At 33.5% G+C, this 10763-nt stretch overlaps 1 pseudogene; it reads right to left on the bottom strand.

The window, feature by feature from the left end:
- Positions 1–1488: 1488 nt before the first annotated feature.
- LOC107693055 (protein bicaudal C homolog 1-A-like) overlaps positions 1489–10763 on the bottom strand; it is a 24337-nt pseudogene continuing 15062 nt past the window's right edge.

The following is a 10763-nucleotide window of genomic DNA, read 5'->3' as shown; positions in this document are numbered from 1 at the left end:
TAAGGTTTTTTTGCACACTAAAATGTAAAGCAAGGAAAAATGCAATATTATACAGGATATACATGCATACATACGTATATATATATATATATATATATGAATAAGAGCTGCATTATTCTGGCTTTTATGCAGTGCTGAATCCGTACACAGAATACGTAGAAGCTTCAGAGCAGCCTTAACTCAATTGTGTAAAGAAGACAGCTTTAGAGAGCTCTACATTAATACATCATGCTAGACGTTTTTAAAAAACTGCAATAAATGCATTGTAATGGAACTAATGACAGTTGCGTGTGCATTAGTGCATCAGCACTACAGTCACACAAACTGAAAAAGCTGACATGTTGTGACTGGTTAAATATTTGTGCTGGTTGTAAATAAAGGGTTAACGGTTCTAACATTGCAAGACACTCTTGTCTTGCCACAAGACAGTCTTGTGGCAAGACACTCATGGACATGAGACAGTTTCTCTGTCAAGCAGTCCTGTATGTGTGAGTGTGTGTGTGTGTGTGTGTGTGTGTGTTTAATTTATTCCGTTCCACTCCATTGGCTTAATGCTGTTAATGTTAAGTGGCAATATTTTAACGTGGGTAATGCAGGTCAGTAGTGTGGTTTCTGATTATGTGCTGTTAACATTTTACTCTTTTAAAGTGTTAAGAGTGTGAAAATCCCCATCAGCCACAGCCAAGATATTGACACAGCAGAAATCTGCACAATGTATTCGGGAAAAAAAACGAAAAAACGGGAGATACATTAAATTGTAAATGAGAGAAACATTGAGCACACTCACAACAGATAATTTTAATTGAAAACTTTCACTTGTGCACTGGGGTGCAGCGCCAAAATATTGAGAGTGGTTTCATATTTTTCTCTGCTGAATAGAAGCAGTTCATTATTAATTTAGCTCACAGTATATTTATTTAACAGAGAACTGTGCCGAGCTGGTAATTTGAAAGGTTATGAAATTATATAATTTGCTCATTTCCTAGGAAAAATTATTCCCAGAAAGTTTTAATGCACAAAATTGAAGCTATCATAGAGGCACAGGCAGTGATAGGACGCCCTCTATGGGCTGCGTTTTTTGTGTCACAAAAAAGTATTTAAATTAAAATAATAATTATAGTTTTACTTATTTTAATGAAGGTTTTGTGTCACAAAAAAATTACTTAATTTAAAATAATTATTTTGTAACTTATTTTAATAAAGATTTTGTCACAAAAACTATTTACATTAAAATAATAATTATTTTATTATTTATTTTAATGAAGGTTTGTGTCACAAAATAAAGAAAAATCATTACATATTTTTTTATTAAAATAATTATTGTATTACTAATTTTACAGGGTCAATTTTTTATCCTGTGATCAATGCATGCTTACAGTAATCCAATATTACTTTTCTTTTTATTTTTGATTATTTTTTGTCTTTAATAGACACCACAACTCTAAAATCCAACATTAAAGTTAATACAGGAAACTACGTGTTTTTGGTTCTCATTTAATGAAATATCCAAATTTAACTGACATTTAAACATGGTCTGAAAGTATTCTTATATTTGAACAATACATAAATGAAATGAAGTTTTGCATAGAAGAACAGAAGACAGAGAAACAGAGGTAGAGAGAGTCAGAGACTTGCATACTAAGTGTGGGTTCTGGACAGGCAGGCAGTCGGTTCACGCTGAAGGTCACACTTCTCTGCATGTTTCCTCTGAGAGTCACAGCACATCTGTCTTCTCTGTCTTATATGGAAATCATCTATCATGTCATACTTTGATTGGTCCCTGAGGGCCACATGACAGGAAGCACAAACTGGCCCCAGGTGCATTATAGGAAACTCTATAGCAGTCACATCGTCCTGTCACCAACGGTTACTCTTGGCAGCCACATCCTCATTCATGATCCATGGGAGACGGCCACTTGCGCCTCCCTCCAGATATCCTGACTTTACACTGGACGTTTCTGGAAACTTCCTCTTTTTGTTTAAATCTGTTGAGGGGAAAATGCAGAAAAGTTTCAAATGAAAACTCATCAACTGTTTATATTTATCCACCATAATAACCATTACCATTAGTTTGGTTAATGAGAGTGACCTGTGATGGCGAGGATCATCTTGCGTCGCGCTCCAAACGTGCTCACTCCCACTTCCTTCAAATCCTAATCGATCTGACAGATGAGAGAACATATTTACAGTATGTGTGTCTATCTATCTATCTATCTATCTATCTATCCATCTATCTCAGTTCGTTTGAGCCCTCCAAATGCTGTCTGAGCGATTCAGCTCGTATATGTGAACAAACCAAGTAAGTTGCATGTGTGAATTGCGTCTGTGCGTCTCACTCTGCAAAGTGAAGCTGTGAGTTTAGTTATTTCAAAAATAGCAATTTTAGTTAAATGAATTATTAATTAAAACAGAAATAAATATATACAACAATAATAAAAATAACAAATACTTAATTTTCAAGGATAATCTTTAAAAAAAAAAGTCAATGTGTGTTAAAAATATAAAAACATTCAAATAATTGCACATATCTGAATTTCTGTCTGTAATACACTGAAAATATATAAACATCCTTAAATAAAGGTGCATTTTACTTAAAATTGTATTTAATAAAAAATAAAAATATAAAAAATTAAAGAACAAATATAAGCTAATGGGGTCATGAAAATAAACCTAATTCAAAGTTTTATTATTTATTAAAGGCTATATTTCTTGCAAAAAAAAAATCTTACTTTGTATTTTCCAGTACAAATTTAATCAAGATTTTGCATCATTTTTTGCAGTGTAAATACTGACTCATTTCACTGACAGAAAACTGTAGGATATACAGTTCTTCTCATGGAAATCTAATTTACTTGCTACGAACCAGCTCAAACAAAACAGAGTATCATTTACAGATCTGAACTTTGGTAAACCCACTGACTAGTTCAATCTCAAATCTTTAGACATGACTTTGTTTCCAGGCAGACTAAAATAAACCTGTGCGCTCTGACTCCTTAGAGCCAGGTTTGTGTGTGATATGCATCAGATAATAGCGCCATGGGTGTCTGTGGGTGTGCCGTCTGGGACGTGTGTGTGTGTGGGTTGTGTATTTACCTCCTGTTGTTGGAAAATATCGATGTATTTCTCTAGACCCAGCTGTGCCAGTAACTCAATAAGATCATCTGCGTGGGAGGGACTGGGAGACCTGCCAATCAAATGTCTGGATGCCCCGCCCTCAGAGCCGGTCAGATATCCTTCTGCTGCAGGTCAAAGGTCAGAAATGAGAAGCTCATAATATTTTCATTTCCCAGTAGGTCCTGGAATCTCGACACGTTTCAGCGAAGTGATTGTTTCACCTTGAAATTAAGCTGCTGGGAGAATTAAATTGTGTAATGAGCAGCTAAACTAATTTAATCGTTACTGCTAATTAAACAAGATGTCACACCCTCTGCAATTAAAGAGCAGAGCGGTGAGTTTAGCAGCACACTTGCATGTTCGGGATGCTGACAGACTGTAGGGAGGGAACGAGGATGAGGAGGATGATGACGGAGGTGGTGATGAAGACACAGATCCATGTCTTTCTCTCCAGTTTTCCGAGTCGCTGTCGTTCCAACCGCGTTCCTTTCCACTCTGTGAACTCCACGACTAAAACCAGACAAATACGATAGTGACCATTATTAAAAAGTCAAAAATGAAAACGACTTTCTGTGAAGCTATTATAATAATAATAATAATAATAATAGTAAAACTGAAAAAAAGTGACAGCAAGTTTCATTATGTGGAATTGAGAATAATGAGAATTATTAATGAGAAATAACAACTTAAATTTAGGTCTATCCTCACATACATCATATGACTTCAGAAGACTTGTATATAAATATTTTTTATATAATTTTTTAATGTTTTTGAAAGTAGTCTCTTCTGCTCACATCGATTCTGCATTTATTTGATTAAAAATACAGTAAAACTACAGTAAAACTGTAATAATGTGAAATATTATTACAATTTAACATAGATGTTTTCTATTGTCACATATTTAAAACGTAATTTATTCCTGTGATGCAAAGCGGAATTGTCAGCAGCCATTACTCCATATTTTTGTGGAGTAACTGTGAGACACTACCATTCAGGACACATTAAATTGATCAAAAATGACAAAACACATTTATGTTACAAAAGATTTTTATTTTAAATAAATGCTGCATCATCAAACAACCCTAAAAAAGTATCAGTTTTTACAAAGATATGAAGCAGCAAATTGTTTTCAACATTGATAACTATAAGAAATGTTTCTTGAGCAGCAAATCAGCATATTAGAATGATTTCTGAAGGATCATGTGACACTGAAGACTGGAGTAATGATGCTGAAAATTCAGCTTTGATCACAGCAATAAATTACATTTTGCAATAAATTCACATAGAAAATAATTATTTTAAATTGTAATATTTCACAATATTACTTATTTCCTCTGTACTTTTAATCAAATAAATGCAGCCTTGGAGAGCAGAAGACACTTCTTTCAAAAACATTAAATATCTTAATTATTCCCTTTTTTCCACTGGCTGCTTTCATTACATAGATTTTATTACAAGAGCAGCAAAACATCTGTTTTTGTGTTCCACAGCAGACAGAAAGTCATTCAGGTTTGAAATAACATAAGTAAACGATGATGTAGCGAATCAGCTCATGGGAAAATATGAATAATTAATCATAACTAGTTATAATTAATTATAAATATTTAGATCCGCTTATGGCTTGTTAACTGAGGGGTGTTACAGAGTATTTGTTAAATATAGCTAACAAAATATATATTGTGTGTTTGATGCTATATTTGGGTTCAGACGCTACAATGACAAAAGGTTCATCTTTGATTGAACTACACTTTATGAACAGAAAAAGCACAACAGAAAGAAAGACACACAAACAGATTTCAATAACTTTTCAATTTGAATCCTTCACAGGGCTTCACTTATTTCCAGAAATAGTGTGATTCAAACAGCAGTAACAATCAAATACAGATTCAATCAGTGCAGCAGTGTGGCATTAAACCGCTTCCATTGAGATATATATAATTGAGAGAGTCTCATTATCCCAGCGGAGAGGAAATGAGGGTGGAAGTGAAGGGAACAGGGATGTGCTGCTCACTGTGTGCTCATACACATCTGTGATTGGAGTTTAGAGACTTTTCTCCATTAATACACTGCTCTGAATGCAGGTGTGTGTGTGTGTGTGTGTGTTTGTGTACAGACTCACTGTATTCAACTGATCAGAAATTAATCTTTTCATAAACCCATCACCCACTAGTTTCCTCACACAGGTGGGTAAATTGTGCAGTCTGTCATTCAGTGCATGCGCGCGCACACACACACGCACGCACGCGCGCACACACACACACCTCCATTTAAAATGTTTACACTCAGGAAATGTGCAGTTGCTCATGTAACTGAACTTTGATGAACTTCATTCCATTATTTCAAAAGTTTGTGGATGGTGAGATTTTTATGTTTTTCAAAGAAGTCTCTGAAACTTTTGACATCATTTACTTCAGTTATTACTATATTACTATTACAGTTACTATCAGTTATTTCAAACATGTATGACTTTCTGAGATACCCCAAAAGAAAAAAAATGGAATAAACATTTTTAATGTTTTTGAAAGAAGTATCTTCTACTCACCAAGGCTGCATTTATTTGAGCAAAAATACAGTAAAAACAGTAATGTTGTGAAATATTATTACAATTTAAAATAATTATTTTCTATGTGAATATATTGTAAAATGTAATTTATTGCTGGGATCAAAGCTGAATTTTCAGCATCATTACTCCAGTCTTCAGTTTCACATAATCCTTCAGAAATCACATTAATATGCTGATTTATGCTGCTGAAGAAACATTTCTGGTTATTATCAATGTTGAACACGGTTGTGCTGCTTTATATTTTCATGAAAACCATAAACATTTTCTTTTTCAGGATTCTTTGATGAATAGAAAGTTCAAAAAACAGCATTTATTTGAAATAGAAATCTTTTGAACATTATAAATGTCTTTACTGTCACTTTTGATCAATTTAATGTGTCCTTGATTAATAAAAGTATTAATTTTTTTTTTAAAACACTAATTGGTGTACACAGTATATCCTTGTTTTTTTACATATAATGAAGAAAATGTGAGTGGTGTTTGCTGGTGCAAAACTCACTGCTGTGATGCTACTGTGTTGACGCACATGCTGAACTTTGATACTCAGTGTTAGAGTTTTGAAAAGCCAAATTTGATTTGTATAAATATTTTCTAACATTATAAATGTCTTTACTGTCACTTTTGATCAATTTAATGTGTCCTTGATTAATAAAAGTATTAATTTTTTTTTTAAAACACTAATTGGTGTACACAGTATATCCTTGTTTTTTTACATATAATGAAGAAAATGTGAGTGGTGTTTGCTGGTGCAAAACTCACTGCTGTGATGCTACTGTGTTGACGCACATGCTGAACTTTGATACTCAGTGTTAGAGTTTTGAAAAGCCAAATTTGATTTGTATAAAAACAGTTTATGTCCTCATTTAGAAAGCTAGATGTCTCCCTCCCACCAGCTACAGTCACAACACCTTGTTATTCTTTCATAACATGCCACAAAAAGTGGCTTTCCAGAACCTTCACCCTCTCTGATCCTTTCTGGTGGACTGAGCTGAATACTGTTGGTTCTTTGAAGAATTGCTAATGCTCCTCTATTGTAAGTCATTTTGGATAAATGTGGCTGCTAAATGCACAAATGTAACCGTAGATATGTGTACCTGCTGGTTGTGGTAGGGTCTGTAGCAGCGGCGGCTCACGGCTCTCAGCTCTTTTACAGCATCAGTGGGCATTGATTTTGAGAAGCCCAAGCCGCTCCAGGTGTCTGTAGGGGTTCGAACCTCAGTCATCACGGGCTTCTGCTGCATGGCTATAACACACACATTTTCACAGATTAAATCACAGTCATTATGAAACACACACACAAAACCGTGCATGCCTGGAAATATTATACGCTCAGAACCGCGTCCAGATTTACACTGGCATACAACAGCAGCCAAAATTAAATTGTGTGTGTGTGTGTGTGTGTGTGTGTATCCCCCTGCATTATTAAACACCTGCCACATAATTAAGCAACTTAATCAAAAGCAGTCATGCAGAAAAATGTGCTGCTACCTTTCTCCCTCTCCCTCGGTGTGAATGAAGTGGTTTAAGTGGGAGTTTATTTAAAAGTCACTGTATCAGTTTCTGGAGTGTGTAACAGGGTTTTCATGAACTAAAACTAAAACCAAGACAATTAAAAAATAAACATAAAAATAAATGTTAACTGAAATAAATGAAAATATTAAATGTGACTTATTTTATTTCAATTAGTTGACAAAGCACCATTTCTCAATTTCTTTTAGTTTAACTTGAAGTACTAAATAACTAAAAACAAAAAAAATTATAATAATAAAAATGACAAAACACACAACAAAGTTACTAAAAACCTAACTAAAATTAAAATGTAAATAGAAATTATAAAATCAAAATCATCTTGAGATTAGTAGGACAATATTATTTTGATATTTTCTGTGGCAATTCCTGAAGCAAGCATGAAATGTTATAATTTAAGAGTTAACTAACTACACATTTATGTAATGTAAGTTTGTCAAATAATATATTTTATTTATTTATTCAGATTTAATTATTTTTACATAATTTACTTAACATAATTCAAATCAAACCCACTCACATCAGACAGAAATATTAATAATTCATGTTCATGTTTTTTTTTTTTTAATCACTAATCAAATAAACTGATAAACTGTAAACCTTGAATGCAATGCAACAAATCTTGAGTTGTTTCTCTTTTTTTTTTTGGACAACATAAATACATAAATACACTTATGATGTATAAATACTTTACAAATTGAAATGAAAAAGAGTTGCAGAAGAGATGAATGTAGTGGAATGATTTGATGTCAGGTTCCTCGTGTGTTTTGTGTGTGTGACTGTTCATCTGCCTGCATATTCAGTGGCTGCACTCCATTATAAATCTGGCAGTGTGTTACTCTGAAATGGGTCCCTCTATCACCCTCTTTGGCACTGCGTAATGCTTAAATGGCTCCCCTATATCACCTCTCTGGCACACTCAAGCTCTTTAATCCATTTTGAGCTTTATACAGCATGATGAATGCCAAATAGATGGAGCCTGCGGCGGCACGACTCCATCCAGCCACGGCCCAGAATAACAATCTGAACTTAAATCACTCAACTTTAGGGCTTTTCATCGTCACATCACACACAAAGATTATGCTTTAATATGAGACACTGAAAAATATGCAGAAAATCAATCTGTAATATGTCAAGCTGATCTTGATCAGTAAAACTCCGGAGTAAATATGAGGGTGAATCTGAAATCTATATTAGGCATGATAAAATCCAAATTAGTCATTTGCGTCATGTACATCAGCATCATCAGTTATTTGAATTTAACTTAATGAATGGCACTAAATGAATATTTGAATTTTTAAATAATAATAATAATAATAAAAACAAACAACAACAATAATTACTATTAGTAGTAATAACATAATATATGTTGCCAGAAGCTAATTTTTTACAAACATAACAAATGCACCCATGGTGTATAAATACTTTACAAATTTTAACAATGTTTTTTACATATTGTTATATATTAATATTATTACTTGTTTTCATAACAGTATGTTAATTATATAATATTTGTTCAGTTTTATATACTTTTATATTACTTATATATATATTATTTTAATTGTTATATTTATAAAATTATCAAAAAGATCTGAATAAAAATTTTATATTATAATAGTACAATATTTTTATACAGTTTTATATATTTTTAGATTACTTATATTGTTATTATTATTATTAGTAGTAGTAGTAGTAGTAGTATATTATTAAAAAATAAATAAATAAATAAATAAAAATGTGTTAAATTATTGTAAAATAATGCCACAATGCAAAAAAACCTAACAGTCCTAAAACTGGCTTAATTTCCTATGTGCAAAATATATTATATTTTCTATTTAAATTGTATTTATAATACAATATATTATAATAAAAAAGTTGTCAATCATCTTTTTGCACTAATGTTTCAAGTCCTACAATAAAAAACAAACAAACCTTGAGTTGCCAGAAGCTTCTTTCTCTCATATTCATGATCCTATTAAAATAAACAGCAAACAAAAACTGTCTTAAAAAAAACGGTAAGACAAATTATTTTATTTGTGCTAAATCTGTCTTTCTGAAAAATTATTCATACAGAAGATGCAATACATCTACAGCAAGCAGTTTTGTCTTCATTTTAAAAATGTGAAAGTGCTGTACCTCATTATTCGCGTCCACAGATGGGAAAATTCTCAGACTACAGCGTCTGTCTCTGTTCAGATAAACACCATTCACCTCCACTCTCACTGACCTGAAACACACACACACACACACACACACACACACACACACACACACACACACACACACACACACACACACAGCTTCATTCAGTGCTGTACATCATATTCTAGAGTGGAATCCAGAGCATCGTCTGACTGTCTGTCCAAACACACGTCCCTGTTCAGGATGGAGGCTTTTACCTCTCAGGCGTGAGTGGTGGGTTCGGCTCCCTCGAGGCCTCTGATTGGCTGCCTCTCCTCGATGAGACAGACGGCTTGACAACGACCTCTCTGACCTCTGTGACCTCCGCACGTGACGTGACAAAGGGCTCCGTCTCTGCTTGTGTCGGCTGATCCTCAGTCTCTGGAATCTGACACAATTACATTATCAAAGTTTTGGGTTTTGTTTACTCTCAAACATTTGTACTGTCAAATAAATGTCATTTACTTTAGCATTTTATTAAATGCATATTTTAATTGAAGATGTATAAGTAGCATATGCAATCAGCTGATCAATTAGTATGATCTTATAGATTTTTAAGTTTTTATGTATTATTTATTATTTAGTATCTATCAGCATTCAATTAAAAGCACCAAATAATACACCCATGATGTATGAATATTTTACAACTAAATTTTTAACAAATATTTTAATATTAAAAGTGTTATAATACATATTTTTAATAATTTAATAAATTAAAAATTTAATAGAATTTTAATATTATAATTAATTTAGATATAATTATATATAATACATAAAGAAAACATTTTTCTTTTTTATTTATTTATTTTATTATTATTTAATTTGTTTTATTTTGGGGTCAAATATGAGCAACACATGTTCTAGACAGGTGAGATACATACATACAGTACACAAGTATGTCCATCATAAACATGATGGTCATAAAAACCTTCTCTAATTTGGACTCCACTCCACTATCCGTCCATCTTCTGAGGAAACAGCCAATCCGGGAGGAGGCGCAGGCCGGGGCTTCCCAGAAAGAAAGCCAATCACGGCATCAGGAGAGGGCACACCACCTGAAGATTTATTTAGCACAACAAACAAGCATTAATTTAATTAAAGAGGATGACGCGCGCGCGCACACACACACCTGTCTCAGTGAGGCGCAGCTACTGCATTAGTACATTGATCCAGTAGCCTGTGATTCCATTATTGGCCACCAGAGGGTCCACAGGGGTCTTGGTCTTCATGGAGACCTCAGACACATTCTTGGTTGTCATGGAAACCTCAGTGGAGTCCAGGCCCAGCAGCAGACGTCTGGCCTCGTACAGACTGCCGATGTTCCTCTCCAAACCTTTAACGACCACTGACTGGACACAAAGAGTTAGCATTTAACACT

Source organism: Sinocyclocheilus anshuiensis, unplaced genomic scaffold (genome assembly GCF_001515605.1).
Source record: "Sinocyclocheilus anshuiensis isolate Anshui unplaced genomic scaffold, SAMN03320099.WGS_v1.1 scaffold1460, whole genome shotgun sequence".
Taxonomy (NCBI): domain Eukaryota; kingdom Metazoa; phylum Chordata; class Actinopteri; order Cypriniformes; family Cyprinidae; genus Sinocyclocheilus; species Sinocyclocheilus anshuiensis.
This window is presented reverse-complemented; position numbering and strand designations above follow the sequence as displayed.